This window comes from Protopterus annectens, chromosome 8.part0, assembly GCF_019279795.1.
Source record: "Protopterus annectens isolate FY-2018-M chromosome 8.part0, PAN1.0, whole genome shotgun sequence".
NCBI lineage: Eukaryota > Metazoa > Chordata > Ceratodontiformes > Protopteridae > Protopterus > Protopterus annectens.
This window is the reverse complement of record NC_056741.1, coordinates 1,600,926,117-1,600,944,697: the sequence shown is the minus strand read 5'-3', so window position 1 is coordinate 1,600,944,697 and position 18,581 is coordinate 1,600,926,117. Positions and strand designations below refer to the sequence as shown.

The 18,581-nt window shown below is 41.0% G+C and overlaps 1 protein-coding gene across 6 annotated transcripts in view; it reads right to left on the bottom strand.

The window, feature by feature from the left end:
* ZBTB44 (zinc finger and BTB domain containing 44) overlaps positions 1–7,753 on the bottom strand; it is a 1,060,028-nt gene extending 1,052,275 nt beyond the window's left edge. The window contains exons 1-2 of one of the 6 annotated variants that reach the window (XM_044081139.1): positions 7,243–7,752; positions 6,174–6,216 (exon numbers count right to left, since the gene is read on the bottom strand). The gene's annotated coding sequence lies outside the window, so the exon portion shown is untranslated. Of the gene's footprint in view, positions 1–6,173; positions 6,217–7,242 lie in introns of all 6 variants that reach the window. The other 5 variants (XM_044081142.1, XM_044081141.1, XM_044081138.1 and 2 more) reach the window with 5 other exon arrangements.
* Positions 7,754–18,581: the final 10,828 nt, after the last annotated feature.

The following is an 18,581-nucleotide window of genomic DNA, read 5'->3' as shown; positions in this document are numbered from 1 at the left end:
AGAGATGTATTACTACGTTCTCTAAAAAAACTAGCTGATCCACAGAACAGACTTAAATTACATTAAAGAAAGCACTAACTTAGATATTTTAAAAACAACCCGGAGACTAACAGGGCATTAATGCTCATGCTGAAACATTTGTATGTATGTATGTACGTCTGAAAGGCAGACGGTGTGTGGGTAACTACACACTAACAGGCTCCACCTTTCATCATGAAGCAGTAGTACTACTAACTGTTAAAACTCTTAACCAGAAAAACCTACTTGACCCCCTTTATCTCTTAACCAGGAGGAAGCAGCACAGTCTCTTTACTGCCAGGGTCTGACATTTATAAATAACTCTGTCAGATATCCTCTTTACAGTAGCATAATGTTTCACATCAATTCTCAAAGTTTTGATTACTAAAATAGATCTGTAGTGATACCACACAACAAAAATTGCCTTCAACTACAGCATTTCAGTTCTAACTCTTCTAAAAAGGGAAACTTATATGAAATCTAAAGTTCACCACCTGGTTAAGTTACTAACAAAAATTACTCAAACCAAATGCAAACCCACTATGACAGTCATTTTTGAACCAAAGCTCTACTCCACTTTAACAGCAGAGGAAAGTGAGACCAGTATAATAAACAACTCTTTCCATCAGTACTCTCTTGTACATATTTTTTCTCCTTGCGCTTGATGCCACTCCACTTCCCAAAGAGGCTTACCCATAAGCAAGCATCAGACTCCATTCCATAATGCGTCATAAATGTATGTTGGCTTAGTTTTATGTTTTAAAATATTCTTATTTAAGGCATTACCTACTCTGTAGCAAGTTGGTACACTGTAAAGTAGCTCAGCAGCAAGGAACCCCCCCCCCTTTCTTAATCTTAAGAATCTTAAAGACTATTAGTTAAAAAAAAAAACATATCTATTAAATGCTGGACTAATCAGCCTGATTTAAGACATTTCTTACCTGACAGTACTACACAATAAAAAAATCTCTCTTACTATTAACTGTAAGAAGTCTTTTTCTGTTAAATAGTTTTTACCGAGTATTTCTGGACTGTGCTTACCTTCTGGGCTCTGCTCAACCCACTCTGTTTGCCCTCGTCTCTCTTAGACTCACTCCACTCCCGTACCCTACCCCCATTCCCACCCACCCCTGCTTTCCCCTAGATTAATATCCACAATTACACCATCCTGTAAAGCCTGTTGTCCAATTACAAACACTCCTGCCTCCATACATCCAATCAACACCACTACCCCACCCATTACTACACTTGCTCCACCTTAAAGCTTCACAATCTGCACTCTACCGCCCAGTCCCCTAACCCTACCTTCTAGAACTCAAACTACACCATGTCACTAAAATTGTGCTACCGTCTCCCTATCCTGCTTCTAACATTATATATTGGTCTCCTAATCTACATTATCTCCCCAAATCATTCCCCAACCCATGCAACAATTACACACACTACTCTTCCTCTACATCATGACACCAACACATCAGCCCAATTCAATATCATTTTATGTATCTCTCAAAATTAAAAAAAAAAAACTTCCAGACAAATCACTAGTGAACCTACCTTCTACATAAAATAGACTGCAACAATAAATATATCCAATACCTCAAACATTACCTCTCCAAACAACACACTCTCTCTCTCTGCATTGGGGACATCCACCCAAACTACAGCTTCCTCTGCTAAAAGCCTAAATTCTAGCAACCCTAAACACAAGTAGTAGCTGTAACAAAAAACACAGAATGTCATGCTTGGTTAAGTCACTACACCCTAGATATCCTAGTAATCACAGAAACTTGGCTAAAACCCCTATCCATGATTCTGACATAACACCGCCAGGCTATAACATACTCAGAAAAGACAGAACCATCAAAACAGGTAGTGGGGTAGCCTTAAACTATCCCAACTCCATCACAATCTCACATTTCCATAAAGATATACCAACTTTAAACAATGGTGAAATTCTAATCGGAACCCTACAAATTAAAATAAAACAACTACTCACTGTTGGGTCTATATATGCCCCCTGGGTAAAATAACCGAACTATGGAAGATATCCCCTCTTGTATATCTGAAAACATCAGTAGCAAAACTGTAACTATGGGAGATATCAACATTAACTGGCAGGATCTGATGATCGACTCCCCCAACAATAGCATAAACCTCTATGGTTATACTCCGCTCGTTACCAGCGCCACCCGTATGCATAACAGAAATACCCTCGGTGCAACTCTTCACTGGATACTTGTTTCTAATCCAGAAAAATACTCTACCCAATACTCTTAGTAAACACTTACCCATACTCATATATTCATCCACACCACAAACTACAAGAACTCACACATCCAAAACTACCAGAGATATTAGAAACTTTGACCAGCAAAAGTTTAACAAAATCCTAAAACACACTAAATGTAACCCACTTAAAACACTACCACTAGAAGATGTCCCTGAACAATTCGACAATATATTTCTTAACACCCTCGACACCCCCCTCCGCATCAAAAGAATAAAAACTACCCATGCTCCCTGGCTAACAAAAATATCAAAACAACTTCTACAAGCTAGAGATAAAGTATTGAATGAATGGAACAATAACAAATCTGATGCCAACCTAATCAAATATAAAACTATGAAATATATATATTAGTGAACTCAGATTAAAAAAAAACAAAAACAATTTTGGAAACATCTCAAAGTTGCTTACTGCGGGCTCTAAACAAACTCCATCACCATACCCTGACAAAACCCTCTCAGAGGTAGCCAACCTGTTTAACTCTCACTTTATAAACAGCATTGGCAAACTGTGAAATCCCACCTTCACAACTACCTCAGGGCCCATATCTGATCCCCCTCTACCCTTATCTCAAAGTCTCCTGTATAAACCAAAAAAAAAAAAAAACAACTTTCACATTCCCAACAAACCAGTACTACATCTTCCATCCTCTTTTCTCTTAAACCTGTCCCCAACTCCTCATTCAAAAATTAAAATGATGCTCCCTCTCTTCTGACAACCTCCCCCCTGAACACTTGCTGCAGAAGCCATAACATATCCTGTCAGAAACCTTATAAATCGCTCTATAGCAGAGTCCATTGTCCCCAACCTCTGGAAAAACCTATCATCGCCCCTTTACATAAAGGGGGCAATTCCACTGAACTATCCAATTATCCACCAATCTCCATTCTCTCTCCTCTTTCCAAACTCTGGAAAAATACATACATAAGCAATTGTACCACCGCATCCAAAACAAATTATCCCTACCCAACATGGTTTTCACCCATCACACAGCACCACCACTGCCCTAATCTCCTTTATGGACACAGAGTCCAAATCCATTGACTCTAGTAACATCACATTTGTCTTACTATAGACCTATCAAAGGCATTTGACACAGTGTCCCACAACAAATTTCATCAGTTATCCATTATAAGCTGCACCACACCACCCTTCCAATAGTTTGCAAGCTACCTATCCCACCACCAAAAAGTGTGTCAAATGACAAAATAAATTATCACAATATCAAACCAATATAACTGGGGTACCACAAGGGTCCATACTTGTTTGTGAAAGTATTGAAAATTAAGGGTACAACCTTCATACCTCAACATGCCTTAGCACCATTACCCAATATGCAGATGACACTACCATAATTTCCTCCTCCAGTAACATACAAGTACACCAGCAACTCACCCAAGCCAGTTTTACTTCAATAGAGGACATGGCTGACAGAAGCCCAGCTACTTATAAATCCTAAAAGAAAAAAAAAAAAAAAAAAAAAACTCCTGCTTTTCTTGACAAAACCAATCTCATCTGACTTTAAAATATTCTCATAGAATAACATAGAAACTGAAACAATTTTCACACCTAAGCTTCTAGGTGTAAACATAGAAAAACTAACCTTTGAACACCGCATCTGCAACAGTATATATATATATATATATATATATATATATATATATATATATATATATATATATATATATATATACATACATATACACACACACACACACACAAACACTCTACATGCAAAAAACTTCCTTGGATAGCTCCACCAGAAAAACCCTCGCCAACACCTATTTGCTTCCCCTCACTCTTACATGCAGCCCCCTTATACACCAATTTACAATCTTCTCTTGAAAACAAGCTCCAATCCTGCTACCATAAAAATTCCCAAATTTGCCACAGGTTCCCCCTACTGCTCCCACCACTGCCAAGCTCTGAAAGAACTAAATTGGCTCGAAGTCACACAACACCTAAGCCTAGTACAGCTGTCTTCCACACATAAAATGATATATACACCCGATAGCTGCCCAGCTCTCAAATCTGTCCTAAAACCCTACATACCTACAAGACCCCTCTGCTCTGAAAACAAAAAATTCCTAACAGTCTACATTCCAAACAAAATAGCTGGACAGTGCTTATACTCTCATGCCACGGCAAAGCTCTGGAACTCTCTGCCATTACTACCACTGAGAACTTTAACAACTTCAGACACACTCTTAAAAACATTTTCTATGTTATCAGACCTGCCCCTGCTCTTTCCCCAACAGATGAACTCCATTCACTCTCTAGAGGCTTTCCTTTCTACCCCTAAAGCAAGAATTTCATCTACTAACCACTTGCATATTGGACTAACAGACTTTCCATATTTCTACACCCTTAACTTTCCCATCCTTCTACGCATCCAATGTTCTGATCCTCAATCTTTACATTATTCCTAATTGGTGTGTGTGTGTGTGTGTGTGTGTGTGTGTGAAAAAGTTTGCAATCTACCACTTTAATTTAGTACGTTTTATTATTTTATCTATCTCTCTGTACTTATTTAGTACTTTAGCATTCAATTATTATCAATGTATACTTTAATACTTGTTTTTTTATCTTTTTCATGTAAATTCTCATCTTTCATGTATAATATAGTCTGCTTACTCCAGACATGAAAATGCAGACTTTCTTTCAGTGTACTACAGATCTTTTTTCTTTTTTGAAAACTCTCACTCATTACTTCCCTACTTTCCTTTCACAGTTGTTTATGTTGTCAAAGAGGCTCTCAACAGCTTATTTATCCAAAACTCTCTTCAGTATTCAGATAACCAAGGAACAACACTATATTTAAGAAAGTTTTTTTTCAGAGAGAGACAACGGCTTTGTTTTACTCTACTGACCCACCTGGAAGAGAAGCAGCAAGTGCCACCCAAAAACCACCCAACACCCAGGTAGCAAGGTGATGTTACATTTTATTCATGAATAAACATTTTCATGTGTTTCTCAGCTGCACAAATATTCACCCGGGTAAGGAAGCACATACTGCAAACTTGTTTATTCTCTCAACAGACACTGATCAAATAAAGTTCAAACAACCTTAAATAGGCAAAATTTAAACCTTAAACCTTGAACAGGACAAATGAAATATTTAAAGCAGCGCTTTGAAAATGCAAAGGGAAGGTTCAAATCAGACTACTCTCTACCATGTACTCATTTCCCCCACTTAGGAAAAAAGGCAGGTGAAAACAAATTGGCCATCACAGGGCAAGCATGTGAATTTAGTTCATTTTCACATGTTCCAGTTTGTGCACAGGAAACAGGATTTCAAAGAGAATATCCATTCAGACTGAGGAAATAACACCAAACCTTGGTGGGAAACTGGCACCGAATCTTGGTGCGCTTTCAAAGAATACAAACAGGTCTGCATACAATTAGAAAATAGACACCTGAAATGGTTTACAACACAGTTCAGTACATTAAGATAACAGTTACACAGCTACTGTATTCTGAAGATGTGGGTTCCAGTCTCACTACCTGCACTTCACAAGTAACTTACAACTAGATCTATGGTGCAGTGTTACTTCACAAAACACATCTGTTCAATGGGTCTTAATTGACAAAGTGATCTTACTCCACAACATCTATTTACAATGATACTGACATCCAAATCAATGTACATTCAATGATCACCTGTTTTTGTTCCAGACAGCAAACTTTTAATGACAGTGAGGGGCAGTAGGATCACAGGCATTAGGCTTGTCAATCACTCTGGCCATGCACATTCTTGCACAAAACAGCCAGGGAGTCAGAAGAATAAAGCTGAGACAACATAGAGAAGAATAAAACAAAGCTGAGACAACATAGGAATTTCACGCAGAACTTATTTATATTTGCTTACCAGGGAAGTGCACTGATGAATAATGACCAATTTCAGGCGCAGCCTGGGTGAAATACAAAATATTTCACAAAACAAAAAGGTAAATAAAAACAGAACAAAAAAGGTAAATAAAAACAGAACAGGTCAGACCAATTACACAGAAAAATGCGTGTACGTATACATGTATACATACACACACACGTCATATATATTCCAATGAACAAACAAGCAGTGCATTCTCAACAGCTATTCAATAACAATGACACCTAATAAAACATTCTCTTATTAGATCTCATACCAGCCTTCTCTGCTTCAAGGAAATGCACTTTGTCACAATGCATACTACATATGCAACACGCTTCTGCCAAAACATTACTACTAGTGTGTATTACTATACACTTCAGTTCTACAGCCTCCTGATCCTAACAGTATCAGGGACTCGGGTCCTACAGTTTCAGAAATCCAATCACCTAGACCCTCGTTTGCTCCACAGATGGATAGGCTTACCGAAACAATTCCACTTACTGCAACTAAGTACTGCATAAAACTGCTGTACACTGACTACTTCATAAAGATAACATTAGACTAGCTCCCCCTTTTAGACTCCTGGCAAAATATACGTCTAGATCTGAAGGCTCATACTGCAAGGAAGGGTCAGACTCATGAACTACAATGATTTGCAGTGTAAACAGGTTACTGTGCCTGTCAGCTAACATGCAAAGATACATACCATGTGAAATGCCTGGCTTTATACTCAAACGGGGTTATGGCATTCCTAACAGCAGCAAGAGAGGCCTAAAACTCTGCAAAAACAATGTTTTCGCTGGTCAAACATAGCAGCGAGGCGTAGTCCAAATAGTAAGTCAACCAACATGAATACATTTTCACTACAACTCAAAATTCCCATCTTCATCACCCACCTCTAGAATAGTAAACAAGATCCAGCACTGCAGCTACAACAACAGAGTAAGAGTGAGGGCTAGAAACTCAACGTGCCTCAGCTGCATGACCGCCCCCGTCAACACACAACCGTCAGACAAACTCCCCTCAAACAGCAACAATCGTACAAGTCCAATACCAACTCCGTTACCTGCCGCCGGTCCCCTTTTCGCGCACCTTATGCTTGGCCTGCTCCTCTGGCCCAAATCCTCGGCCTTGCAGCAATGCCACAACCCACCGAAAGTAGAAGTAAAGCGTAGACTCCCTTCAACACATACCACCACGGCCTCAGCAGGGGGAGTTACAGTTACAAAGTGCTTAACGCGCATAAGGATCCATATAGAAGCAAAACCGTAAAATTCACTGGAAGGCACAAGTCCTGACAATTTTCACGTGCGCGTTCACCATACCGCAAACTATCAAAACCGTGGTGGCGCGTGCCTGTTTTTTTTTGTTTTTTTTTTTTTTTAGCTCACGCCCCCTTCACTCTCCCTCATTCTGAGCAACTCGTGCTCCCTGTTTCCTTCCGCTCTCGCGCACTAGCTGTCTGTTTCTCCCAGACAGTTTTGTTTGTGTCCCAAGATGCCTTGTAATCGGAAAATATTGGATGTGGATCTTTGTTTTGGTACTTTTTCATGTGGGAAGTGGTTGTTAGTTCACTCTAGCGGTGGGAAATTCTTAACTACCACGTGGTTTATGTACTTCTAACGCAAGTGTTTTTTTTCAATGTGTTAAACACATACTGTGTTGCTGTTTACATAACAGTGCTTGATGTGAGCGCCATTCCCAATCTTTGCATTTAAAATCAAGAGAATTCAGAGTAACAGGCAGAGAGAGAGGCCAAATCAGGGTCACATTTTATTTATGGATACTATTAAGTTATATGGGTAATTGTATGAATGTGCATTTTTTGAGGAAATGCTAAATCTGCATGGTAAATTAAACTTATACTGTCACTGTGATCCGAAGACTTATTTTTATTTTTGCTTATTTTTACTAGTGCATGTTGCGCTTAAACTATATTACTTTCATAATTAGCGTGTGATTTGATTTTTAAACTGCAGTCTAAAAATTGTACTACGTGTCGTTAGGCTGCAGAAAGCTCTTTACAATCTTGATTGGTTTTGTTCTCACAAAGTTAAATGTTGCTGGTTCAGTATTTTATCTGCTTTATTGTTGTATTCTAAATCTAAACAGTCACGGTGTTTAAGGATGCTAATCCTGTTTTTGTTGGAAAACGGTAAATATGAGGGACAGATCAAAATTTCAGGCAGAAATCAGGGACACGTGTGAACTGTGGACTTTGCCTCTTGTGGTTTTTGGGTATTCCATTATCTTTATTTATTCGTCTTTCTTAACCGGGAAAAGTCTGACTGGGTAAAACCCATTTTCAGTGGAGGCCGTGGGAGAAAAGCTACACGTTTAATAATAATTTACGCATGCTTTACATGTATATAATGTGGCGGGGGGGGGTCAATAAAGACTACACGTGTTTTTTTTGCGGAAGCGAACATATTAAGATTCAGTAAGCGCTGCTGAGCGGCGACACGCATGGGCAAACACGGAAAATTCCATGGCATGTAAATCGCCTCAGAAGCAGGTGCAAATGAGGCAATTAGAGCGATCAACAAGCAGAAAGGCATCTGTTCAGACCTTGAGTCAGTGTACGTGGAAAAATTCCGCGTACAGGAGTCTAGACAGACAAAAGGGGGTGTAAAACTGTAGAAACCTGGACATAAATCCCCAGAAAATGTAATATCACATATTTATTTAGTTATTTATTTCAGTTTGATGACTGGGGAGGTCCACTGGGCTCAGGAGCCCATTTTCAGTGGAGGCCTGGGGAGAAAAGCTCCACATTACAAAATACAAAGATAAAAACAAAAATACAAAAGATAAAATTTAACATAAGATTCAAGGTACAGATACATAAGGATGCAGCCGTCAGTCTACATGGTATGAATGCTGGTAATTTGTGATACAGAGGCAATATAAGGAATGGTGTTTACATAACATACGAGTCATATATTGAAATGGATGATTGAAAGGTTACAAAGAGTCTGTCTAGTAATGGCAGAGTGATAGAACAAGCATAAATGGGAGGGGAATAAAGGGAGAGCAAACTATTTACAGTATTTACATATACAAAAGCTCAGAGCTGGAGACATATACATATGAGCACAATTATTCTGTATGTCAGAAAGATGAAGGGAATAAGTTAAATTAATATTTTTTTAATAATCTCAGCATGTTTGGGCTACGCTCCACAGTGCACAAACGTGCTTAATAAAAAAAAATACGAAAAAAAGAATTTTATACAATGTGACTGAAATGTATTATAGAACCCTTGCATGAGGTCCATACAATGGTGCATTGCTGGTGTTACTAGATCATAGGGCTGTGAAGCGTGTAGTTTCCAGGCTGTCAGCACGGAATGCGTATGCAAATGAGGTGGTTATTGAATAGCAAAAAGGAGTAATCGTGTCTGCATATACCCTTCATGTAGGCTCTTAGACCATGTTGATGTTTACACAGGATGTGGCTGACTTCAGGGGGTGTTCTCTAACTTCTAGGCTCTTTTAAGCTTAGGCGTGTGTGTTTGCGCTGCGCGCCGCCTGGCTGAGCATGTTCTTAAAACTGGATGTATTCAGTTATTGATTTTGACCTTTGTATAAGCTATGCTGCGTGGCACAGCGCTGTGCATAGCATCGCACACTGAGATAGGGCCATTAAATTATGTTAATTATATTCTAGGCAGGTGGAATACATCATAGTTAGCCAACCGCACATTCTGGACCTACACCAGAGCTGTATAAAGTACGCATATACCATACATTCTGATTTTCTCCCAATACTGTGGACCATTGGAGTACAGACTTGGGAATTTTAACTGAGATAATGCTAGGGGCTGCTGCAGATCTACTACTTCTGTATGTGCTACAGCTTAAGTCAATGCTGCTGGTGCTGCTGACAGTAGGCCAAGGCAGAGAAGGAGAAGAGTGTTCTGGCCCAGGGTACCTTCCAGGAGCTACATGATCTGGAGATTGTAGAGCACTACATGGTGGACGGGGACATATTACAAGAGTTCACTGAGGTTTGCTGCCCTCAGCTCAGAGCCAGAGACAACAGAGGGGAACCCATTCCAATGGAAACAAAAGTATGTGTAGCCCTTAAGATACTAGCTACACATGCTCTTCAAAGACCAACTGGGCACATGATGGCTGTCTCACAGGCATCTGTATCCAGGTACTCCACCAGTTCAGCACATATCTTTTCCCTTCACCGCTGAGACGAGGGCCAGCAATATGCAATACTTTTTCTGTGTAACACACTACCATGAAGTACAGGGTGCCACAGATTGCACTGATGTACACTGTGATGCCGCAACACTGGTCCAGTAATCAAGGAGCCTTAATTCTCACCACTAGCACCAGTGGGGAATGTACATTGGGAGGATGACAAGTACACACACAGTAAAGTGCGGTTTCCATTAAGAGCACACACAATCAAGTTTGGGGCTGGTTTTTCCCTCTTTCTCCAGATCCCTAATAAGACTCCCCACTGGCACAACTATAGAGTTGAGATCTCAGCTGAGTGCCCAAGCCAATACCTCCAGTCCCCTCTCTGTCCAACCAGTGCTTCGTGTCCCTGCCCAAGTAGCTGACACACACACTCTTTGAGATTTGATTTATATCCAACACACACACACACACCCAGGAAAGGCTGGCATAGGTTTACTAGCTACAACCCTTTTGCCCAGACTATAAGGTAGGTAATACTGCCACCATCCACTTCCTTATCAACTACTTTAAGGCTCTTAAGAAAGGGTGTCCAATCTTACTATGTAATGTTACTATTAATCCAAATGTAGTTTGAGGGACGGCTATTAGCAGTGGCCCACAGTGTCACCAAATAAATATGCAGGCACTCTTAGAACTTAAATATGTCTCACAAATATTAGCCACACTGAAAGGTTTAAATATTTTTAATAATAAATAAAACAAGAAAATACTCAGTAAATAATCACAGTTACATCAGAGTTCGAAATCACAGGTAATATTTAAAACAACAGTGCAGGACAGTCTCAAGTAAATAAAGAAAACATCTAAGCTATACTTCACTATATTCCTGCTTGAATGTGAGTGAATTGCTAAACCCTAGTTAACCTACTTACAGAGTAAGGCAAGTGTGGTGAATGGGTCTTCTTCTTAGGTCAAATACAGAATGCTCTGTCTCGCTCAGAGAGTGCATACATCAGACTTTAGTTCCCAAGCTAAACACCCATTGCTTAAAACTGTCAGCCTTTAGCATCTACCTGTGAAAAATACATAGCCCTCAGATCTTTGCAGCTGCTGGAAGACATAAAACAATAAAACACAAAACAATGCAGAAGGTTCCCTAGTTTTAGACATCCTGTCTCCTTGCTGCATTACTATTTTTCTGAAGTTTTTCAAGTTAACCTTCTATGTTCTAGTTTCCACTGTTAAAAATATATACAGTTACACAGTTGTAATAGTGTATATACATTTCTGTTCCTTTCCAGTAGGGTACACTGTGGATACATCTTTAAGCTCAGTACTTTACACACCCTTTCAACACACACTTCTGTACCATCCGTTTGATATACAGACAACATAAAGTTCTAATACACATGTAACACAAGCATATGAATCATGTAGATATTCACAAATCACATATGGTTATTTACAAAATTCCATCTAGCTGTGCTGGCAGTACCTCCTTTTGTTACATTTTTCCCTGCTATGAAGACACAAGCTAGTTTTTCAAGTGACCCTCGAGAAAAGCTGCTTGACAGGGTTGAGCCTATCTAGAAATACCTTACCCCATACCCTGTTTTGAGAGTCTAGCTGCCTTGGCATTGCTGATCTCAGTACAGTGCTGCACTGTCCTGTCATATGCCTGCAACCCTAGGCTCCACCGTAGTAATTTGGGATGTGGCTGTCTGGTTCCCTGTAGCCATAGATCCCCCTCAGACTCCTCCTGCTTTCTGTTGCAAATGCTCAGCACAAGGGCCTCTCTGTCATGGTAAGATTTCAGCATGTTAACATGGTACATTTTATGCCCTTGCCTCATGCCTAACAGTTCTACCATGTAATTAACATCACTAACCTTCCTTACCACTTTGAAGGGTCTCTCTCAAGCTGCCAGCAGCTTGTTGTGTCTGACAAAAATGAGAACCATTACCTGTTGCCCTACAGCATACTCTCTAGCTCAAGCAGTCTGATCATACCAAACCTTTTTTTGCTATTGGGCTTCTGCCAGGTTTTCCTGGGCCAAGCCCATGAAGTCCCTGAGCCTTGCCCTGAGGTTTAGGGCATATGCCACAACAGATTCCATGTGGGATTCACCCTTACCCTCCCACTCATCATGAATCAAATCTAGAGGTCCCCCTCGCCCTGTGCCCATACAGCAACTCAAAGGGTGAAAAACCTGTGAATTCCTGGGGCACCACTCTGTAAGCAAACAAGAGATGGGACAAATATTTGTCCTACACCCTCTTAAACTGGTCTCCAAATTCCTGTAGCATGGTCTTAGAGTGTAGAGTTTAACCTCTCAACAAGACCATTAGTCTGGGGAAGGTAGGGGTCTTTAGGTGCTTCACTCCACAGTACTTCCACAGACAAGCCATCAGATCTGACATGACATTGGCACCTCTGTAAATCAGCATTTCTTTTGGGAACCCTACTCTGCTGAAAATCTGTAACAGAGCCTCAACAGAGGATTGGGCCACCGCTTCAGGGTATCTGGTAGCATAATCTACTACCACTAGGATATACTTTTTCCCTGTGGAACTTGGGGTATTCAGAGGCCCCACAATATCCATAGCAACCCTCTGAAACAGCTCCTCAGTCACAGGCAAAGGCATCAAAGGAGACTTGACCTTGTCTCCTGTCTTGCCTACTTTTTGCCACTGCTCACAGGTCATGCAGCACCCTGTTACGTCTCTGGAAATCCCAGGCCAATAAAAGCTCTACATAATATGTATCTTGGTATGTTTTATGTCCATATGACCTGCAAAGGGAATATCATGGGCTATTCCTAGAAGTGCCAGATGGTAGGGTAGGCTGTGGGCACTACCAACTGGTGCATTCTCTGACCCTCTAGCCCTCCCTCAGGGGTCTACTCTCTATACAGTAACCCTTTGTCCCAGTATACAAGCTCACCCTTCCCTTGAAAATCAGGTGCATCACTAGCTACGTTCCTCAGGTCTTCTAATGTAGAGTCTGAGAGCTGAGACTGACTGAACTCTCTCTCTTTGTAACACTTCCCAGCTCCCTTTCCACAAGAAGTCTGGTATTCCCTGACAGCAGTGCCTCACTGTCAGCGTGGGTACTACTACTCACCTCTGACCTTGCAGTCTGTCTGCCCAAGGGAACATCAGTACCCACAAGCAGCTGTGGCTCACCTTCAGTCTCATTGCTACAGGGTAGCTCCCTCTCTGAAGTAACCACCAAACCAGTCCTGGCTTCATGTCTGTGGTCTGTCACTCCCCCAAGCTACCAGACACACATGCTTGTCTGCAAGCCTGACTGCGTGTAACTGCATGCACACAAGGTACTGTACTATCAAAATCATTTCCTATCAGGACATCTGCAGGGATATCCTCAAACACACCTACTTGCTTGCTTCCTTTCCACCCTCCCAGTCAAGGTGAACCCTAGCCAAATGTATTTGGAGTGGGATCCCTCCTAAAGCTCTGACTGGTGTAGACTGCCCAAGCAGGTCATGCTCCTTTTTAAGGAGGCTTCACAGTGGTTAGGTCAGAGGCTGTGTCGCTCTTAGCAGTGGCCTCTTTCCCATCAAATAAGATAGGATATAACCTTTTGTGGTAGGTTAGTACCTTTGCTGCCTCCAGACAACTCACTGCTGGCATTCTGTCATTCCACTTACTGGTTCTACCACCTTTTGTACCCCACCTTGCCTCTTTGGATATCTATATGCTACATGGCCCCATCGGTTACATTTAGAAGATTTAACCCTTGGTCCTGGACATGTATCTGGACTAGTGGCTTCCCCTGCTACTGGCAGACTGTGTTGGGGTGGTTTAGGCTGCCCACCAATGGTTCCCTTAGACCTATGAGCAGCACTGGGTATCTCTTTCCTGTGCAGTGATCCCCTGCTTGCTAGGTATAGGTCTACCTTTTTCTCCAACTCATCTGTGGTCCTGCATTCCCTATCCGCCAACCAGATTCTCATGTCCTCAGGCAAAGTGCTAAGGGCTTCTTCTCTCACCAAAAAGTCTGCCAGCCCTTCAAAAGTGGTGACCTGACACCCACTCACCCACCTATGAAAATAAGTGCTTAGTCCAGCAATATGTTCACACACACTTTCATCTGCCTTGCGTCTCTGCTCACAAAACTTTTTTCTATAAGCTTCAGGTGTTAACTTAAAACACTCAAACAGACAGTTTTTAACAGTGTCATAATTTAAGCAATCGGTATCAGACAATTTAGAAATATAAGTTCCATCTTTACCCTGGAGTAAGAGGGTCAGGAACTGCACCCAGAGCCCTTGGTCAACATTATACTGTTTACAAACCCTTTCAAACAGATGAATGAAACTATCAAAATTATCACCTTTGTAAATTGTGGAAGAAATTTACTGACCGTTGTTTCTTCTGGGATTCAGGTACTCCCTTCCCCATTACCTCCATGACCCTGGCGAAAAGTCAGCATCTCCTTTTCATGTTGTATCTGCCTTTCATTCTCTTCAACTTCCAGACATCTCAGTCTCTCTGCTGCTTCTAATTCCATTTGTTTCTCCTGCCACAGTCTCTCTGCTGATTCCAGTTCCAAACATTTGGCCTCCAGTTCAAATCTCTTTAACTCCAGACGGATTTTTAAGTCCTCTATGGAAGGTTGAACCGTCAATTATCTGAGAGTTGTACATTCTCAAGGCCAGTCTGATTGTCCTCCAGGTTGCTGGTCTGTGATGCAGCTGTGACCAAAGCTGCAATAATTTCTGCTTTAGTCAGGTTGGCATGCACCAGACCTTTGGCTTGGCACATCTCAGCCAACTGGCTCTTTGTCAGTTTGGTATTCTCCTCTGCTGATATCCTTGTCTGCTGTCCCTGACTAAGCTAACAATAAATAAATAAATAAAACAACTGTGATATGAAACTCTGAATGCTGACTGTGTAGCTGACTGAGAGTACAATCACCTTCTTCAGTGACCACAATTTACAAGCTACAGGAATTCAATATCCACACCACTGAATCCTAATATGTGGATATCCTGCCACAGCCAACCAGTATAATGGGATGTGGATATCCCAACACTGTCCACCAATATAATGTGATGTGGATATCTCACCACTGCCCATCAATATATATGATGCCCCAACACTGGCCCTGTAACCAAGGAGCCTTAATCCTCACCACTAGCACCAGTGGGGGAAGTACATTGGGAGGATGACAAGTGCACACACAATAAAGTGCAATTTCCCTTAAGAGCAAACAAAGACCACAGTCAGGCTGGGGCTGTTTTTTCCCTCTTTCTCCAGATCCCCAGTAAGACTCCCCACTGGCACAGCTATAGAGTTGAGATCTTAGCTGACTGGCCAAGCCAAGACCTCAAGCACCCTCTTTGTCTAGCCAGTGGTTCATGTCCCTTCCCAAGTAGCTGACACACTTACTCTTTGAGAGTTGATTTGTATACAAACACACACCTTGGAAAGGCTGGCACAGGTTTACTAGCTATGCCCCCTTTTGCCCAGACTATAAGGTAGTTATTACTGCCACCAGCCATATCTTTATCAACTACTTTAAAGCCCTTAACAATGGGTATCCAATCTTACTTTGTAATGTTACTATTGATCCAAATGGTAGTTTGATGAAGAGCAAGGCTATTAAGAGTGGCCCACAGTGTCACCTAATAAATATGCAAGTACAGTCAGAACTTAAGTTTGTTTGTTTGTGTCTTTCGGCTTTTCCCGGTTAGGGGTCGCCACAGCGGAACTCTGGTCCGCTAATGATTGGTAGTGGATTTTTACGTACCGGGTTACCAGTCCTGATGCACAACCTTCAACGAAGGCATGCCCCATTCATGTATGCCTCCACACAGAAGACGCTCTAGCTGAGAATCGAACGGGACAATGTCTTGCTATGAGGCGACAACGCTACCGCAGCACCACCACCGCAGCACAGTCAGAACTTCAGACAGGAATATAGTGAAGGATAACTTAGATGTTTTCTATTTATTTGATACTGTCCTGCAATGTTGTTTTAAATATTTCCTGTGATTTTGAACTCTGATGTGACTGTAATCATTTACTGAGTATTTTCTTGTTCTTTTGTTATTTATCATTAAATATATGTAAACCTTTCATTGTGGTTGATATTTGTGAAACATACAGTCAGAACTTAAGTATGTTTCACAAATATCAACCACAATGAAAGGCTTACATATATTTAATAATAAATAACAAAAGAACAAGGAAATACCCAGTAAATGATTACAGTCACATCAGAGTTCAAAATCACAGGAAATATTTAAAACAACATTGCAGGACAGTACCAAATAAATAGAAAACATCTAAGTTATACTTCACTATATTCCTGTCTGAATTTAAGAGAATTACTAAACCCTAGTTAACTTACATACAGAGCAAGACAAGTGTGGTGAATGGGTCTTCTTGCCAGGTCAAAGACAAAATACAGAATGCTCTGTCTCAGAGAGTTCTTAAATTAGTATCTCAAATATTATTGCTTGGTTAGCTTGCAGGATGACATCACTTCTTGTCATCTGACTTTAGTTCCCAAACTAAACCCCCATTGCTAGAAACTGACAGCCTTTAGTATCTAACTGTGAAAAATACATAGCCCTCAGATCTTTGCAGCTGCTAGAAGTCATGAAACAATAAAACACTTTCAAGACAATGCAGAATGCTCCCTAGTTTTAGACATCCTGTCTCCTTGCTGAATTGAAACCATATTTTGTGGCTCAGTTATAAAATAATTTAATTTCAACTATTTTTCTAAAGTTTTGTCAGTTAACCTTCTATGTTTCAGTTTCCACTGTTAAAATATATATATTTATACAGTTACAATAGTGTATATACATTTCTGTTTTTTTCCAGTAGGGTACACTGTGGATACATCTTTAAGCTCAGTACTTTACAAACCCTTTCAACACACACACGTCTGTACCAGCAGTTTGATATATAGACAACATACAGTTCTAATATGTTTGTAACACAAGCATATGAATCATGTTGATATGCACAAATGACATATGATTATTTACAAAATTCCAGCTAGATGTGCTGGCAGTACCTCTTTTTGTTACATACACATCAAGGCACCACCCAGTGAGGAGGGTAGAATCTACATCAACCACAAGGGGTACCACTCCATCAACTACCAGGACTTGTGCAGTGCCCAGGGGATTATCCTGAATGTGTGTGCTGGCAGCCCCGGCAGTTATCATGACTCTCATATCTGGAAAGCATCACAGCTGTACCAGATGTTTGCTAGTGGGGACATCCCACATGGCCGTTTACTGAGGGATGCTGGCTATGCCTTGGAACTGTGGACGATGACACCCATCAGAAATGCACACACACACGCACACACACACACACACATACACACACACACACACACACACACACACACACACCATAGAATGCCATAATGATGCACATGCACATGCACAAACTAGGAACATCATAGAGCATCTGTTTGGGCTCTGAAGTCACAGTTTTGGTGTCTAGATATATCTGGTGGAGCCCCGCAGTACTCTCCAGCCACATGTGCACATATATTGACAGTATGTGCTACGCTACACAGTCTGATCCTGTGGAAATAGCTGCAGCAAGAAAAGGGAAGGGATACACAGGCCCCCACCAGTGCTTAGGTCAGCACAGTCACAGGAGGACTCGGAGGAGGAACCCTCTGCCATTGTCCCTGTAGACAGATGTAAGCATGCTCAGTACATCTTGGCTTTAGCTAAGAGCCACCTCATAGCACATTTACTGACAACCTAGGGATCTAGGGACTGACACCTTACGCCTACTCACATACATATATTAAACTTGATGCCAGGCAACTCACACATCCTGTACCTATCCATGTATTGGCTGTGTACTGCTTGCATCAGACAGAGTCAGTCCTGAACTACAGTTTTGTCAACTGCTGCATTCACAAGGTAAGTCTATAACCTACACGGTACTTGTAAGGATTATTATAATATGGCATTGTATGTATGGATCTGCTACATTTATGCAAGTAAATATACTGAGCTATTTGGACAGAAGTAACATCTACATGGTACTACAGATACCCAGAACACTATCATGTGTCCTTTAATATTCACTAGGCCTCATGCATGGAATATTCTCTACATCAGTCAAGGGAGATGTTACTGTGTATCCCAGCAGAACATGCAGTGTTTTTCCCCCACCTCCAACAAAGCAGTGTTCTTGTATAACTACTTTAACAGTAACTCATCAATGGTATATCAGCAATC